Here is a 19,622-nt window from a genome sequence, read left to right as displayed (position 1 = left end):
AGCCCAATTCGGGGCTCCATCCCAGGACCCTGGGATCATGACCTGACTTGGGATTCACACCCAAGTCTCTGATGCCAAATCTTACGTTCTTTCTACTTTGTCACAGTCTCTCTCAACACCAACAGAAATAAGAATGATAAAAAAAACATATTTATCTCCTCTCCTTTTCTGCATTGTCAAATGTCTCAGAAAAGTTGACTAGATCCACTGGGTCCATTTTCTATCTCCTGCTTCCTCCTTTATCTCCTACAGTCTGATTTCTGACACGATTATGGGTGGAATTGTATCACCTTAAAATTTATGTGTTGAGGGCCTAACCTCCAGTATGGTTGTATGTGGAGATATGGCTTTTAAGGAGTTAATTAACATTAAATGAGGTCATAGGGACCTTAATCCAATATAACTGGTTTCTTTATAGGAAGAGGGAGAGATACACACAGGGAGGGGAAAGGCCATGTATAAGCACAGCAAGAAAGCAGCCATCGCAAGCCAATGGGAGAGATGTCAATAGAAACCAGCTTGCAGACATCTTGATTTTGGGCTTCCAGTACTGTGAGAAAATAAATTTGCTGTTCAAGCCATCTAGTCAGTGACATTTTGTTTTGGTAGCCCTAGTAAATAGATACATCCACCTATATTCAAATGACACACAACACTCACAAAAGCAAGTCTTATTGCTCACAGAATTTGCCCAGAGAACACTGGATGGTGGGCAAGCCCATTATATCATTTTATCTTTATGACACTGTTCAAGAGAGGGATTTTCTTTTTTTTTTTTTTTAAGATTTTATTTATTTATTTGACAGAGACACAGCGAGAGAGGGAACACAAGCAGGGGGAGTGGGAGAGGGAGAAGCAGGCTTCCCACCGAGCAGGGAGCCCGATGTGGGGCTCGATCCCAGGACCCTGAGATCACGACCTGAGCCGAAGGCAGACACTTAACGGCTGAGCCACCCAGGCGCCCCCAAGAGAGGGATTTTCATCCCCATTTTAGGGATGAGACAACAGAGGTTTGGAAAGTCTAAGCAACTTGTTCAAGCTCAAATGGCTAGTTAGTAATGAGGCACACAGGTGTCTTTAGCACCCTAAAGTCCAATTTTTTAAGCATTCTGCTGGGATTGTTAATAAAAATCACCACTGTATAGAGAGCTTTTGCTCTAAGCCTGGCTGGGTATTATCTCATTCTAATACTGACAAAAATGCTGTGAGAGACCTATTATTGCCCTTATTTTACAAGGAATAACTGGGACTCACAGAACTTAAATAATCTACTCAAGGTCACATAGCAAGTAACTGACAGAACTGGGATTTGATCCCTGGTTTTTTAACACCAAAGATCATGAGCTCAGTCAATATGCTATTTTAAGAGCTGGAAATATATATATATAAAAGTCCAAAATCTCTCTCTATATATAAGTCCAAAATCCTAGGGGAAAAAAGATTTTATATATATATGTCCAAAATCTATCTATCTATCTATCTATCTATCTATCTATCTATCTATCTATCTATCTATCATCTATCTATCTATATATTAGTCTAAAATCCTAGGGGAAAAAAGATTTTAGACTGCCACTGAACCCCCAATGCCTCAGGGGAACCATGTCTGGGTGCCTTGGAGAGATCACCGTGGTGGCAGTCGATGCTGTGCTGATTTAGAAACAAATAGAACAAGGTGTGGAAGGGATGCTATCTCAGAGCTGGAAAAAACAAAAAGACTGTGTGCTTTTATACATTTTACCATCGAGAAATGTGTGTCTAAGATTAAAACCAGGACCAGGTGGGACCCTGGCCACCTGAATCATCTCCAGGCCTCTGCCAAGATTTAACTCCACAGGCATCTTGCTGAGTTGCTAATTCAGTGCTGCTTTTGCATCCCAAGACAAGCTGAATACAAATAGCATTTTAATTCATGTATCTTCTAACAGATTTAATTTTAATCAGACAACTAATTCCCAAACCCAGACACCCTTGAGCTTCCCAGCTGTCTCTTTGTTATTTGTTTCTTAGATTTAACTCTCTCAGGGCCAAGGTTGTCCTACGTCTGAGTAAATAGTCCCCTCAGGCCATGACACAGTTGGGCTAGAAATTAGAGTTCAAATCACCTGGGAACAACAGAATGAGGTTTTAAAATAGGCATCTTTCTCCTCTTTCTCACAACTTGTCTTCTACAGCAGAAGTTTATTACAGCCCAACTTATACGAATTTGACTCTATCCAAGGTCAAACCATACCCTCCAGAACATAACTATAGAACATCTTGCTTTACAAACAAATATGAGTGTGAGGTCTGCCTTCCTAAAGCAAGTGTTTGTAAACAAGGCCTGTGATGCTGAAATAAAACCATTTTATAAATAATGTCCCTCTACTTGGAAATCTGGTTTAGAACCCAGGCTGGGTACGCAGAGAGGAGTACTTGCTTCATCATAGCATGGGACACCGGGAGGCTGCTGCCTCGTTCCACCTAGGACTGGCCGGACCCCTGGCTGCATCAGTTTGACAGTAGTGTGCTAGTTTGGCACACTAAATATGCTCAGTAAAAACATATGAAATCAGTGAATAACTACTATAAGCCCCCAAACATAATGGATGTATCTACATGAGGTCCATTTTGCAATACAACGTGACCCTTCTTTACATAGTGTATCCATTTTTCATTATAAAAGATCATAAACACTATTACTTTAAAATCCTATTTGAGCTGAAATTGATTTGTCTAGCCAAAGATTCAGCTGGCTTGACTTATATTGTTTTATCTCATTTATAAAAATATCTTTTGAGTCTTTATTCCTAGTGTTTATGCTTTATTAAATTGGTTTAATAGTGACTTAATCAGTATGGCAATAAAATCATGATGAGGATGATTACCTCCTAATGATATGCTACATCTGATTTTAGAGGCTTTGTCCAGTGGCAGGTATTGGAGGGTCGTTTGGTGAATTTTGCTCCAGGTTTTAGATTTACACTAAACATCACTGGGAGATTCTTGACTATAACCATAGAAAACAACTTGTGAGAATGTCTAGCATAAGGAGTAGATGCTACTGTTTGGTTAATGTTCATGTCTGACCCAGCAGGACAAAGATCAAGCTGTCTAGGTGAAGACTTCAAAAGCTATTGTACATGGTACCGATGCAATTTGTTTCCTCTCTTTCTTCCTACTTTGAAAACTTGTACAGGCATTGAGAGAATACCATATACACAGAGCATTCCATGCCTTGGCTCCAACCCTCACTGTCCTCAGAGCAGTTGGCATTATAATCAGTTGAGGACACTGATTTTCAGAATTAAGGAATTTGCCTAAGTTCACACAGCTGATAAGTGGGGTTGCTGGGAACTGACACAAATCTGTCTATTTTCTGTTCAATCATTTGACTTCTCTCGGTGGAGAGTTCAAACCTGGGACAAGCACAGTAAGCAACTGTTTAAACTTTGCCAAATTTAAATACTTTATCTCAAGAATCCAAAGGCCTGGGAGCCCTCCTGACTCTTGCTGTGTTCACAGCCATGCACCTTTCCACCACCAGGAGCTATTTTCAGGTGCACATAGAGAGTACATGAGCAATTAACTCCAAGCTGATGGAGCCCAGCCCACGTGTAGAAAGCAATCAATCCCTCCAAAACACTGTGGGAGTCCTAGCACACCCCAGACCCCCCTAAACAACTAGAAGCCCCCCCAATTTTTCTTAATCAGACGTGTGTCTTCAGTTCTGGTCCTGAAATCATGTTAGGACCAAAAAAACCCTTCATAATTAGTACTTTATTTAATATTCATATATCACATGGAAAATGAAAAGTATTTTGAAAATGGCCAATTATTTTGAACATCTTTTGTTAGAGGTGGTTGTTGACAATGACATTAAAATTTCCATTCGAGGAGAACTTGAATTACTTTGCAATTTCATGACTGGATTCAATCACTTAGAAAATATAACTACTCAGGGGACGATTGCTGGAGCTATTTCTCATGGCACTCATGAATGGATCATCTCTACCTTATTTACAAACATAAATAATAACTCTTCATGCAAGCTTAGATTTTAAAATATAATCACCTAATTGGAATGCTTGTTATTAGTGTAGCCATATTACTACCGGAGCAAATCATGTGTGACTCCTTATGATGGGAGCTATTATTTCATAGCTGGTAGGGTCTTACTTGCTTTTTGATAAATGAGCAACGTAAAAATTATATTGCAATTCATTTTACACAGAGAGAAAATCTACAATAGAAATGCTGGGGTTTGGTAAGAAGGAAACAAGGAATATGATTGAACTTACACATCAAGATAGACCCAAAAGATTGATAGTCTAGTCAGCAAAGTCAACAGCTGAGAGGGAATACAATCAAAGAGAAAATTTTAAAAATGGTGAAACATGGAGAGAGATAAAGTAAGATAGTCCACGATAGCTCACTAAATTAAAAATGCCCTAACAAAAGAGTTTCTCCTCAAGTTTGATAGACTTTCTTTAGTTTGTCTTTAAAATCAAATAATAATAACAAACCATTTTTTTAGCATTTGCTCTGTGTAAGCGCTTTACTTATATTAACTCATAAAATCCCCATCAGCACACTAGGGATACTAAATTATGTTCTACAGATGAAGGCACTAGCCCAGAGAGATGAAGTAACTTGCCCATGGTCACACATCCAACCTAGAATCAGGAATTGAATAGCAAAAGGGCTCTAGGCAGGAAATAGAGTTACCCTAGAACTGAATGTGGTTTTGAATCCAGCCCCTTCACTTTGTAAATTTATATTCAAATATAAAGCCTTAGTACTAGCGGTTGTAAGTGAAAGGCCATGGCGCACACAGCAGCAGATCTGGGCGCAGACCGGGCTTTCCTTGACTCCTAGTACAGCGCTTTGCCAAATGCCTGTCATGATGTCCTATCTCAATAAGAGTGTCCCCATGCTTACTACACCCACAATTTTAATAAGCTTCCCATTCCACTTTGGAAGCAGCTGGGGGTGGGAAAGAAGGGGTACAAACTAAAAGAAGCCCATGAGTCACGGTAATGATGCCTAACATTTGACAGCTGACACCTTGTAGTAAACAGAATTCTTTCACTTTCGTTATTATAGCTAAACCTCACGATTACCCTATGCACAAATATTCTCACCCTGCTGTTATGGATGAGGAAATCAGGGTTGGAAGTAATGTAACTTATGAAGGACATAGTTACAGGAAGCTATGAGTGACAACTTAAACCTAAATGTACTGACTCTAAAGTCTAGAAGTGACAGCTGATTGCCCGAGGACAGAGGAGGGAACATAAAGTTGAAAAGGCACATGAGCCTATTATAGCAAATAATATAACAAAGTGGTCAATGACCAACTTTTGATCTGGGTCATTAAGAACAGGCTTTGTTCTCTTCGTTTCAGAAGATAAAATGCAGGTGATATATTTTTAAAATGCTAATTTAAAGCCTAATGAAAAAGAATAAACATGGACATTTTATGTATTTATTGTTTATTTATTTAGATATAACTGATATATAACATTATACAACTTTTAGCTATGTAACATAATGATTCGACATTTGCATATTTTGCAAAATGATTACCACAATAAGTCTAGTTAGTATTCATTAACAGATATTAGCCAGACGGATAGAAATTTTATTTATATAAAGTATAATGTTTGATTCAAATATGTTACTGGGTAGTGTGTTGCTTTAGCAAGTAGACAGTAAATAGCTGGAATCTATTATGTAGGGAATTAGAAAAAGTTTGGGTAAGTTTAGTAATAAATTTTTGGTGGTATATCAGGGGGATGTTTTGGGGCTAATATCAGGGATGCCAGTAACATTTATCTGCCATGGCCATATTTAAAATTTATTTATTTGAAAATGTAATCTCTACGCCCAATGACTCATGACCCCAAAATCAAGAGTTACATGCTCTTCCGACTGAGCCAGCCAGGCATCCCTGTCATGGCTTTATTTAAAACAGAGCATTAGGAAAACCGAGCAGTGATCTAGGTTTTGTTATGTTCTTTCTAGGTTTAAGCTAGTTTCTTGCTTCAGAGAAAGTTAGATTGCTTAGTTCAAATGTCAGCTGGACATTTACGTGTGACTAGGGTAAGTTAGTAAGACTCTCTGTGACTTAGTTCTGCCGGATGTCGAATGCCATAAAGATGAGAGTAAAATCTAACCTGATATTATAGTATAGAATGACTCTGGACATAAAATGAGCTGGTACGTGTGACTGGGACATAGTGAACAATCATAATATTGTTGTTATTTGTAGTAATATTAGTATTAATTATGGTGACACCTATTGCCACCCTTACAATAAGAAGAAAAGTGCCTGGGAGCACTCATTCTAGCAAATTATTCAGTTGCTCCAATTATTTTCTCCTGGGTCTATTTCTCAATTCTGATACTGGATGATGCGTTTGACCTCCCTAAACCTCAATTTTAAAGTCTATAAACTAGGAATAATACTAATATCAATTTCATAAAGTTGTTTTGAGAAATTGTTTGAATGATATACTGACATACAGTAATTAATCAATAAAGGGCAGCAATTATAATATTAATAACTACTGCACACTTACTAGTGAGGCATTGTTCTAGAATCTTCAGGAGTGAGGGCTCTGTTATTATACTTCTTGAATTTGAATCCATTTGCTGACTCTTGTTAGCTCTGTGACCTTGGACAAGATGTTTAGTCTCTCTATGCCTCAGTTTCTTCATCCATAAACGGGGATAATAATAGGACTTACTACAAAGGGTTGTTGAGAGGTTGAAATGAAATAATGTGTAGAAAGCACTTAAAATAGACCTTTTATACTCTTCCACTTTGGTATGGACAAAGGAATAGGACTATTTTTTGGAATGGAATTTGAAACAATAACCTAGCTTTACCGCTTGTCATTTCCTCCCACACACCGTATGACATCATATCTTGGACAATTTGCTATTCTCTGAACAAAGCCTGCATTGTCAACTTTAATCCTTTTGTTTGCACCATCTCCTTCTACATAGATCTGCCTTTCTTCCTCCTCAGCTTTCTCTCTTTAGTCTCTTTAAGGCTTATCTCAATGCAGACGGCTTCACAGAAACAAGTCTCCTCAGACTTCCATCCAGCATGCATAGTTGTCTATTGTCTGCTCTGATTGCTTTATGTATCATTGACCTGATTGAATATCTGTCATTTCTTCTGTGATGTGAACATCTGGAGACAAGAGATCTACCTCAATTATCTTGTTACCATCAATGCCTAGCACGGTTCTGGATACTAGAAACATTTCATCATTCATTCATTCATTCATTCATTCTTTCAATTATTTATTGAGTGCTTATTACAAGCCAGGCACTGTTCAAGGCACTGTGGACACTAGAATGAACAACAACAAAATCGTTGTTCACATAGACCTTAATTCTAATGGAAGAGTCACTAATTGGACATCCAAATTGTTTGTTTTTTTTTGGTGTTGAGTTGTTAAGTTCTTTATATATTTTGGATATTAACCCCTTATTGGATATATCATTTGCAAATATCTTCTCCCATTCAGTAAGCTAGCTTTTTGTTTTGTTGATGGCTTCCTTCACTGTGCAAAATCTTTTTTATTTTGATGTGGTCCCAATTGTTTACTTTTGCTTTCGTTTCTCTTGCTGAAGGAGACATATCTAGAAAAATGTTGCTATGGCTGATGTCAGAGCATCAGCCATAGGCTCTCTATTCTGGGCTCTCTATTCTGTCCCATTGGTCTTTATGTCTATTTTTGTACCAGTACCATACTCTTTTGGTTACTACAACTTTGTAATATATCTTGAAATCTGGAACTGTGATATCTCCAGGGTTTTTTTTTGTTTTTTGTTTTGTTTTGTTTTGTTTTGTCTCAAGATTGCTTTGGCTATTCAGGGTCTTTTGTGGTTCCATACAAATTTTAGGATTATTTGCTCTAGTTTTGTGAAAAATGTTGTTGATATTTTGATAAGCATTACATTGAATCTCTAGATTGCTTTGGGTAATGTGGGCATTTTAACAATATTAATTCTTCCAATCCATGAGCATCATCTTCTATCACTATTGTCTTATATTTAGGCCTTTGTTTTCTCTTGTAGGCAGAGAAGTCTAGTGGTGAAGACTTAAAGCTCTGGCATTATGTTGTTCAAGATCAAAACTCTGCTTTAACAGTAATTGGGAGATCTTGGGTTAGTGATTTAATTTCCTTGTTTAGTCTCTCATCTAAGGGGGGATTATAATTTTGCCTTCCTCACTGGTTTACAGTAAATGTTTGCAATAATTCTTTAGGCTTAGAATAATGTTGTTCTCAACAAGAGTTAACTGTTGATATTGTTTGTCACATAGACTTTTTAAAAAGTTTTCCAACTGATTTTCCTCTTGTTTTTTTCTCCCTCAACAATTTACTTGCTTTCTGATTTTTTTAAAATTTATTTTTGAGTCATTTTATCACTCTGACTCTTTGTTGGTTCCTTGATTTAGAAACCAATACCCAACTAGTTTTTGCTGATTGCTTTGATACTCTGTATCTTGTCTTCAAATGTTGCTCTTGATCCTTTGCCAATTTTTTCCCTGGCTTCAAGTTCACCATCAACCCTTCTAAAGTTGGACTTGTGCTCAACTCCCTTGACTATTGGCTGGCTCTAGCCATCTGAAAACCCAATCAAGAAAGGAATCACTTCCATTTTGATACAAAAATCCCACTTTTGGGTATCTATCAAAAAAAAAAAAAGATGCAAACAGGACATTGAGGCAATATCTGAACCTCCATATTTATTGCAGTATTATTTACAATAGCCAAGAAATAGAAACAAGCTGTGTGCCCCTCAATTACTGAATGGATAAAGAAGATGTGGTATAAAGATATAACAATATTATTCAGCCATGGAAAATAAAGAAATCCTACTATACGTGATAGTACATGGGCATTATGTTAAGTGAGATAAGCCAGACAGAGAAAGACAAATACTGTATGATATCATTTATATGTGAAATCTAAAAAACACAAAGTCAAAATTATAGAAACAGAGAGTAGAAAAGTGGTTGCCAGCAGGGTTTGGTGGTGGAGAAATCAGGGAGAGTTTGGCCAGAGGGTACAAACTTCCAGCTAGAAGATGAATAGTGTTTGAACATCCAATGTAAAATATGGTGACTATATTTAATAACACTTATTGTGCAATTGACGTTTCCTAAGAGAGTTCTGTCCAAAAGCAAAAACAGACAAACAAGAACAATATATATGTGAGGTGATGTACGTGTTAATTATCTAAAGGAGGGGAGTCCTTTCACAACTATACAACTATCAAATCATCACGTTGTACACTTTCAATATCTTACAATTTTATGTGTCAATTGTAACTCAATAAAGCTGAAATAAAATAAATAAATAAATAAGAGGCTTGGATGTGATTCCTCATTGCCTCCTTTTATTAGTAAAGTCCAGCATTGTGTTGGTAGTAAGAACCTTCAGACTCCGGTCACAGCTCACCTTGTTTGGTGGCTTCTCTTCCCCACTTCTCACTCCTCCTATCTTAAGCTTCATCTTTTCAACTACCTAGAACTTTCTTCCTCTTATTTCTCCTTCTAGTGAAATTATTATTCTCCAAAGGGCCCTGAAGAAATATTACCTGTTTGTGAAATGCACTTAGGTGGGATTTAATCCCTTCTCTGTGTGGCTATAATTGTGATCATCATTGTCCTCGTGGAATAAGAGCATCAGCAGCTAACATTTATTGGCCACTGTTGTAAACAGTTCACATGCTTATTTACTCCTTGGGGGAGTATATGGAATATTTACTATTAACATTTCCACCTTTCAGATGAAGAAATTGAAGTTCAGAAAGAGTAAACAACTCACCTAAGTCTTCTATAGCTAGTTAGTTGGTCACAGAACCAGAATTTGAACCAAATAGGCTAGTCCCAGAGTTATCACCCTTAACTTCTTTTTTTTTTTAAAGATTTATTTATTTATTTGAGAGAGCAAGAATGAGAGAGAGAGTACATGAGAGGGGAGAGGGTTAGAGGGAGAAGCAGACTCCCTGCCGAGCAGGGAGCCTGATGCAGGACTCGATCCAGGGACTCCAGGATCATGACCTTAGCCGAAGGCAGTCGCTTAACCAACTGAGCCACCCAGGCGCCCCTCACCCTTAACTTCTTAACACTAACACTTTCCTCATATTGCTTCTCACAGCATTTACCTGTATTCATTGTATCTGAGTGATGTCTATACATATTAGTTTATTTCAGTACAATGTCAGCCTTCAGAGGAAGTGATTTATGTGTTCCCCTGTTCCTGGAGCTATTACTTTTAAAAATAATTAGTGCTCCATAAATGTCTGCCATGTTGAAATGAAATCCACTAAACCTGCCAACAGGAGACAGCTGTCCTGGGACTCCTGTCTCTGTCTTTCTTACACTCAGACTCATTCCTGGTTTAATGAAGATTCTTGGCAAATATATGATGGACCAGGAAAAAGAATGCTCATCTTTCCCTTTGTCACTAAATACTTATGTGGCTTTGGACAAGCCACTTAATCTCTCCATTTTTCAGTTTGCTAAATGGAGAGTATAACCCTTGTGATCTGTCATTCTCTCATGAATTTAACGAGGATAAAGTGAGATAATCAGGATAAAGAATTTTAAAAACTACAAAAGACCATAAAAACGCCAGGGACAAGTATCCAAATCAGTAAAACACGTAGTTTACAGCAAGTAAATAGTAGCGCCGACTGGTATGCAATTTGGGTTAAGTGTTGAAGTTCTAACTTTCCCCACTTCCTGCTTCCAGAGGTAGTGAAGTGCCATAAAAGGAGGAAATTTTATGCTAGCTTTGAAACATCTATCATTTGTCATAGCCAGGAATAAGAAGTGCCATCTTACTGGCTCCTGCAATGCTAGATCTGGAAGGAGAATTTGAGACACAGTCTGGGCTTCTCATTTGTAGATGGTGAGACGGAGGTCCAGGGAGGGGAAACAACTCATTCAAGGGGCTACCACCATCTCTCTGGACAATATGCGCTGCACAAGGCTTGTCCTATGCTGAGCAGATAAGTGGAAAAAAAAAAAAAAACCTCTAAAACCAATCAAAACACTGAACATAACTGGAGAGCTGGTGAAGTACAGATTCTGAAGCTGAACTTCTGGGTCAACCTTTTCCCCTGCCCCCACACATCTTACTGATAATGATTCTCAGTCCTCATTTTCCTATTCTGTAAAATGGGAATAATAAAGGGAGTCTATCCTATAGAGCCATAATGAGTTAAACTGTGCAAAGCACTTAGAACTGTACCACCCACATAATAAGTACTAGATGCTTGCTAAATAAATAAAAATAACATCTGAGTATTTGAATGTAACATTTTTAGGGCTCATACATATAATGAATTTAAAGGACCTTGTTTTCTGCTTGTAAAGTAAGTTTACAAACCTTCATGAGTTACGCTTCTGTTCCTACAAAGATTTTCCTGACTATATGCCCAGGTCAGGGTTTTTACCTAAAGTCACTAAAGAGTTAGCATGAGGTTGAGTAATTCTCAGAAGGTTAAATATTTTAAAAAGTTTCCCGGAGTTTACTGTTGTATTTTTAATTGACAGCATGTTAGCTGTTTAAATCACTTTTTGAAAACAAATCCTCCAACAGCCAAGTGTTGATGTTTCTTCTCCAAGAGAGACATCTAAAACTTTCCATAATCAAATGCTGCTGGGCAAAACAGAACACACTGAAATGTTATGCTGTATTTGATACCAAAAATCTGAAGTGAAAGTTAGGAAATCATGTTTTGCAATTATACAAGGCAGTATACTGATGGAGTCGTCTAACCCCACAATTATTATGTTGCGTTCACTCTCCTGTGTTTGCTCAAATCAACAACAAAAGCTACTGGAATGAAGCTTTCATTTAGCGAATCAGTTTTTTGATTGAATGGGAGTGCTCAGATTTACTGGGAAGATATTATGAAACAAATTTAAATAAAAACATGTATATAAATACAAACACATAAAATCAAGTGTTTAATATTTTATCTTTTGCATTTGTTCCTGATTATTATCTAGTAAGTAATCTTTTGGTCACCGTAATGTCCTTTGAATGAATAGGGAAAAATGATTACTTTATAATAACATAATTGGGGCATAGACAGACATAATGAATTACTCAGTTATCTAATAAGGAGACATGGAGATATAGCCACAGACTTGACAACATTTATATTTTAAAGAAAAAGTTTTTGTGCTCACCTAGAGTGGAGTACCTAGGGATTTCTTGATACTAAGCCATTCATGAAAAAGCTAGTTAAATTCCTTGATCCTAAAATTATCTACTCAATATCCACATACATTTATCAGCCAGTTGTCAGCCTATCATGAAACTGGGAACAAATCTTCCAAGAAGAGCAGCGTGACTGATTCTGAGAATTGTTACTGGTCTTGTAGATCCCCAACCCCTGGCTTCCAAGATATAGAGAAGCTGGAAAACACCTCCAGCTGGCCTCCAGAGCCTCCCTCTATCCTTCTACATACTGTTCTAGGGCTTGGAGACTGGCCTCTATGGATATTATTTCAACTCCTTGCCCTCCGCCCAGTGGGAAGCACCAACAGATCAGAGAGAAGGAAGAGAGGGGTTATGGTATTTATTTTGGGGGGTCCCCCCTGGCTGGAGGTTGGGTTGTAGTGGCTGCTTTCCTCTTCCAAGGGCCAGTATCCCTGCTGCGAAACCCTCTCTGATAGTTATAGGTATAGCTGTAGCTTTCTTCCTCTCTGGTAATGATGGCTATAGAAGTGATAACTTCACTCCTATGGGTCTTGGGGGCTTCACCAGCCTTATTGGGTCTAGAATCCCCGCTCCTATCTTTGCAAACAATCCCTTCATTAAACTCCCTTCCATGGCCCCATTTAAGAGTGCCTTGTGTTTCCTGCCAGAACCCTGACTAATACCAAATCACAGAATTTCAGTGTTGGAAAATACTGGACTTGAGTCTAGTTTCTCATCCTGGATTTTTTTAATAGCTCTGCTATTTTGAAATATCCTTTCCGTTCTATAGATCTCAGTTTTTTCACATATAAAATAGGCTATATTCCTTGTAATAGGCTATTGTTGTTGTTGTTGCTGTTGTAATAGACTAAATACTTAAAACATTTAAAATAAGATGAACTTTTGCTTAGATAGAAATTCCCCTTAGGGCGCCTGGGTTGCTCAGCTGGTTAAGCGTCTGCCTTCAGCTCAGGTCATGATCCCAGAGTCCTGGGATCAGGCCTGGCATCGGGCTCCCTGCATAGCAGAAGAATCTTCTTCTCCTTCTCCCTTTGCCCCTGCTCCTGTACTCTCTCTCTCTCTTGCTCACTCTTTCTCTCAAATAAATAAAAAAACCTTTAAAAAAAAAGAAATCCCCCTTCACTCTCTCCTTGAATTTTTCCAGTAAGAGTTCTATTGATATGACAGTCCTATATCTTGCAGTCATTCACTGAATGCATCTCTAGCATTGGACTAAGTGGATTTTGGGGGTGGGTTCATTCCAACTTCTCAATTGTAGATTCTACACAAATTATTACAACCTATCAGAACCCAGTTGTCTCAGTTGTGAAATGGGGATGTAAGGCTACCTTCCTGGATGCAGACTACCAGACCTAATGCTTTCCCATGTTTCCTTCCAATTTGAAGACTTGTGATTCCAAGTGTGAAACAGAGCTACAATTATACACCCTAAAAGGGCTTCCTCAGTCAATATCAGAGATGGTCAGTGCAGCTCAGCCTGATGAAGTGATGAAGACAGAAGGCTCTGGAGTCACAATCCCAGCTCTGTTAACTGGCAAAATTGTCTAACTTCTTTTTGCCTCAGTTTCCTCAGCCATTATACAGGGAAAATAATACACCGGCCTGAGAACCTGACTGGGACTCTCAACTGAGTTAATAACTTGTCATATATTCATACTCATGATGTTTCATGTACTAAGTACTTTGCATAAGTTATCTTGTTTAATCCCACAACCAACCATTTGTCTGGTGATCCCAATGGTCTTTCTTTTTGTATCATGAATAAGCTATGCTCCTTCCCTCCTTAGAGCCTTTGCTCTTGTTGTGTCCTCTTTCTTGGAACTTTCTCTCCAGACCCTCATACCATGGGCCTCCTCGTGCTTTTGGGTCTCAAAAGTCACCTCATCAATGATGCTTTGCCTGATCCAGACTAAGTACATTTTCCACCTGCATTCAGTTTCCATTACTTTGCCACAGATTAACTTATTTTATAATACACATCACCTTCCGAGATTGTCTTTGTTTTTATGTTTATCATCTTTCTTCCCATATAAACTCAATGAAGACAGTGAACTAATAGGTCTTAATCCTCCACTATAAAGCCAATGCCTAGAATCATGTGGACAACACATGGTTTTTCAAAAAAATAATGTGAACAAATGACCAAATAAGGAAACTTAGGGTCCAGGTAATTTAATTAAATAACTCCAGGCATTTTGTTAGTAGGAGGCACAAGAGGAATTCAAATGCATGCCAGGTTGACATTAAAGCCCACCCTGCCTCCATCTGCCTCTTTTGGTAGTTCTTGGAAGGGATAATGAGGGTCTGAGCAAGAGCCCTCACACAAGACAGTAGTACATGTAAAAGATATTTCAGAGAGAAAATTGACCAGACTTTAGTGGTCAGTAAGATGGTGGGTGGGGAGCATAAAGTGAAAGGAAGTTGTTTTTAATTTCAGCAAGTGGACAGCTTTCCATGAGTGATATGAGAAAGTCAGGGAGTGGGATCCAGTAAAGGTAACCAGGCTCCCATATCTGGTTGGTGCTCTTATCTGCATCTAGGGTCAGGTGCTCAAAGAGCAGTGGGCAATAGGCTACACAGGGCACAGGGGCCCAAACTTAAAAGCTAATCCTTAATTCACAGCGCAGGTGTCCCCAGCCTCAGTCCCTATCCCATTTCTCACTCTTGTTGGGGTGTTTTATGTCAGGAGGAAGACATTTGAATCATGTCTCTTACTCCCATTCCACCAGAGGCCACTGCATAGGTTTGCCATGTTTGTTGTTCCCCAGTATCTTTCCAAGGCACTTAGAATTTGATATTTGCCTGAGAATCTCAAACTTCATAGTTAAGAAGTATGCTTGAACACAAAACATTTGGGGCTTGTTATTTTTCCTTTTGTTAAAGATGAGTAATATGTTTGATTTTCAAAAATTTAATACTGGCTATAATAATGTTTCATGTAGAAACTCTTTGTCATGTGCTACTTCTTTTAATGCTTTCATTTGAAGCACAAACAGCAGAAGAAATATTTCAAGTCTACATTTAACAAATGACTATAAAATGTGTATAATTTCCAAATATTGAGGATATTAAATCTATGTAACAAAAAACTCAAGAGGTAATATACATGATGTGTTTAAATATTTAAAAGGCCAACTCAAAAAAACAATTTTCTAAAATACATGAGAAAGCTTGCATTCACATAATTTAATGCTTTCATCCAATATTCCAAATCTGGGAAAAAAATAATCTAAAAGGCATACACAGATGTATACACAGAGATGTTTATCCCAGTGCTATTTATATTATGGGATGAAAAGGGAAAAAGGGAAAAAATCTAAATATTCAGAAGCCAGGGAATGTGGTCAAAAACAGGATACTGTCACTTTACAATGTAATAATATGCATCCATTAAAAATTCCATTTACATTTTTAATAGCAGGGTTAATATGTATGAAAGCATGCAATGTAAGAAAAGGATAAAAATTTGGTATAGATGTGATCATTAATGCACACACATTGATGGAAAAAGATGTTACTTATTATCCGCAGTTACTTCAAAGTAGAGGAATACACTAGGATTAGGAGTGTGTTGTGTGGTCTGTGTGTGTGTGCGTGATTTCTTATCTTTTTTTATGCTTTCTACATTTACTGTCATGAAGATAAGTGACTTTGGTGAATAAACCACTTGCCCTCCCAGCTCTGAAGGAGAAGGAGGGGGAGGAGGAGGAAGAGCACTGTCCTGTGAAGGAAGGAGCAAGTGCTACAGATTACTCTCAAGCATTGGACTAGGACCAATATGCTTGGAAGTTAGAAAGGAGGCTGATTGGGCAGAGCATGAGGAAGAATGCTCTTTAAAGCTGACAACCACCAAACGGGTGTCTCCCTGATGAAGCAGAGCATCTCCCTGGTAATGACAGAGGAGTCTGTCTGGGAACCCAATGTGAGGTGAGGCTACAAGTCTTCTTAGGCTCTCTTCAAACTCTCGAGTGCTCTGACTAGAAACCTAAGCACTCCATAACTCAGCAGGAGTTTTGGCCATTCTGTAGGAAATAGTTCTTCTTTTGTTATTTGCATGGTATTGATAAATCTCACATTCCTGCCCTGAGGAATGAAGAGCCCTTTCTTATCTGTCTTCCTGGAAAAGAGAATGGAATTTAGAATGAGTATTGGCCCTTCTTAACTACCTTTTGGCCCCTAAGCTTTGAAAGTTCATGGGATGTGGTGGAGAACATTCCCTCAGCCACTGTGCAGCTCACTCAAGCCTAGAACAAGCCCCATCAAGCCAACCCTTCTTCTCTGTGGTCCAGCATGCAGACATTCGGTGGCCAAGCTTTTTCTCCTGGTGGCCTAGGGTCCTCTGCCCCTCCAGGCACCCGGCTCTAACTCTCATAGCATTTTTTAAGTCCTGTGCCTGACCCCTTAGGGCCAGATCATGGATAGGGACCCACGCACGAATAATGCCCTTCTGATACAGCAATGGAATTAATGTGTTTTCTGGGGTGTTCTTGTGGCAGGTGGCTAGTGGGGAAGGGAGCTATATTTGCAGAACTTTTGGGGTCATAGTCCAAGTCTAGCATCAGTTCAATATCAGCCAATTTTATGAAATCCTATTTTTCTAAAAATGTCAGTTTTTAGAATTATTCTGCTCATGCTTTGGTATCTTTTATTATTATTATTTTTTTCCTCTCAAGAAAGATCCTGGCTTTTCCCTCACACTTATAGTTGAAAATTTCATTGCATCCTCCCTGCCCATTTATTTGGGGTCTGACTTTACCAGGGATTGGTGCAGGAAGAGTGTTAATAGGACCCAGCAATTTTGTTCTTCCCAAGTTAATATAGGAATCCATTTTAAAGTTATATTTTACCTGTCTACTGTGTACAAATGACTACGTTTTCAGTGAATATCTGGTAAATTGGCAATTTTGACTCCGACTTGAAAGGAGAAAAGCAATGGCTCTAATAACAAACATTTGCTGACAAATAGTGGCAATAAAAACGTCTGCAGCTTCAATATTGTGGATGGTCGGGGTTGGGGCATTATTCTGGGATTATGGCCTCTTAGGTTGCTGATGACACATTATGTTTTTGTTTGTGAGATAGTGTGCATGGTGTGTGCAGTGAATGGAAAAAATTGAAGCAATGGATCTCAACCATAATTTAAATTTTTTGTCCATCAGATTGTCATTAATAAAAGTAATTTTGTCCTGTCCCCTCTCCCCACAGAATGTTCTAGTAGGATAGGACCTTTTTAAAGCTGTTTTATTTACTGCTATATCTCCCCGAATGGGAATAGGAACTGACATATAATACATTTATGGCAAATGAATAAGTGAATTAATTAAATCTTATTATTATGATATATTATGTCTAACCAATGCCACTGAAATAAGTTATTGTTTTATCCTTGGACTTTTGACTGGATGTCTTGGGTTGTTTGAGGTACTTTCTGTATTTTCTCCATTTGCATTGTGGAGACTAGTGAAATTTCAGGGCATTCATGTTTTTTACAACACTGAGCCCATCAGTTCCTATAAGATGGTGAGGCAGAATATAAAGAGAGTTGGTGAAGATATGGGTTAGAGCCCCACACATAGAATGTGCTAGCCAGATTCTTCATACTCTGTTTTGTCACTGCCAAAGAACACCACCTTCTCTGTCTGATTCTAACAGTGGTTTGATGTTTGAAAAAAAATTGTGGGGGCACCTGGGTGGCTCAGTCATTAAGCGTCTGCCTTTGGCTCAGGTCATGATCCCGGGGTCCTGGGATCGAGCCCCACATCAGGCTCCCTGTTCATCGGGAAGCCTGCTTCTCCCTCTCCCACTCCCCCTGTTTGTGTTCCCTCCCTCGCTTTGTCTCTGTCAAATAAATAAAATCTTTTAAAAAATTGTGTATGAAAGAATGTAAACAGGGGCGCCTGGGTGGCTTAGTCAGTTAAGCATCTGCCTTTGGCTTGGGTCATGATCCTGGAGTCCTGGGATTGAGTCCCGTGCAGGGCTCCCTGCTCGGCAGGGAGTCAGCTTCTCCCTCCCCCTCTCTGCTCAGTCTCTCTGTCTTTGTCTTTCAAATAAATAAATAAAATCTTAAAAAAAGAAAGAATGTAAACATAAGATATTTATAAATGTTCATTATAAATTGTATATAGCATCATTATAAAATAAATAAAGCATTGCCCTTTAGATACCCCTTACTTTCTACTCCTCAAGAATGTCACAAAATTGGAGAGAAAGAGAAGGTGGAGAGAGTGAAAGTCTTCTGTGTCAACTTGGCTAAGCTAGGCACCCAGTTATTTCAAGCAACACTAATCTCAATGTTACTGTCAGGGTATTTTGCAGATCTGGTTAACATCTACCAACAGTTGACTCTAAGTAAAGGAGATGACCCTAGATAATGTGGGTGGACCTCATCTCATGCTGAAGAGCCAGGCAAAACCAGATTTCCTGGGAAAGAAGGAATTCCGTATCAAGACTGAAGTCTCCAGTCCTGCCTGAGTTTCCAGCCTGCCAGTCTGCCCTAAGGATTTCAGACACGCTAGCCCCCACAGTCATGGGAACCAATTCTTTAAAATAAATACCTTTATACACAGGTTTGTGTGTATATGTATATATGTACATATATGTACATGTATGTATGTGTCTACGCATGTATATGTGTGTATGCATGTATATATGGGTTCTCTTTTCCTAGAGAACCCAGAGAAAGAGTAAGCAAAGAAAAAAACACCCTCGGGGCGCCTGGGTGGCTCAATCGTTAGGCGTCTGCCTTTGGCTCAGGTCATGATCCCAGGGTCCTGGAATCGAGCCCCGCATCAGGCTCTCTGCTCGGCGGGAAGCCTGCTTCTCCCTCTCCCACTCCCCCTGCTTGTGTTCCCTCTTTCGCTGTGTTTCTCTCTGTCAAATAAATAAAATCTTAAAAAGAAAAAAAGGAAAAAACACCCTCACATTTGTGTAAATGGTTTCCACTTTGTAGTAGTTTTTCTAACCTAGTGATATTTCTGAAGTTTGGCAGTATCTGAATGGTGTGAGCCAAATGCATAGATGTGAGTCAGGAAATCTACAAGGTGATGCAGGTTGAAGTGTGTAGCAGCCCTGCCAACCAGTTAGGCCATGGTCATCTCAAGGCTACTCTCACCTCTCAGATCAAACAGAAATTTCCAAATGTTTTGGAGCCCAGGCTCTTGTCACTAACACTGTGCCATCAGTCTGCCAGACAGGAAGGGCCTCACAATCACACAAAAGTTCCGCTGGGTATTTGGGTACACAAGAGTACATCAACAGACTTGGTTTTGCATAATATAATATATTGATTTTTTTTCTTTAGAAGCAGAGAACTGGAGTGCATGCAGACCTAAAGGAATGAAACAAACATGTGGCGTGGAGGGAGAAAAAAAAAACAAA

The 19,622-nt window shown here is 38.7% G+C and overlaps 1 protein-coding gene across 3 annotated transcripts in view; it reads right to left on the bottom strand.

Annotated features, from left to right (window-relative positions):
* Positions 1-19,622, bottom strand: part of KCNIP4 (potassium voltage-gated channel interacting protein 4) — a 1,107,243-nt gene that overhangs the window by 108,145 nt on the left and 979,476 nt on the right. The gene's annotated exons all lie outside the window — the stretch shown is intronic.

The sequence above is a fragment of the Neomonachus schauinslandi genome, chromosome 2 (genome assembly GCF_002201575.2).
Source record: "Neomonachus schauinslandi chromosome 2, ASM220157v2, whole genome shotgun sequence".
In the NCBI taxonomy this organism is placed as follows: domain Eukaryota; kingdom Metazoa; phylum Chordata; class Mammalia; order Carnivora; family Phocidae; genus Neomonachus; species Neomonachus schauinslandi.
Note: the sequence above shows the minus strand (reverse complement) of the source record. Positions and strands in the feature narration are given on the sequence as shown.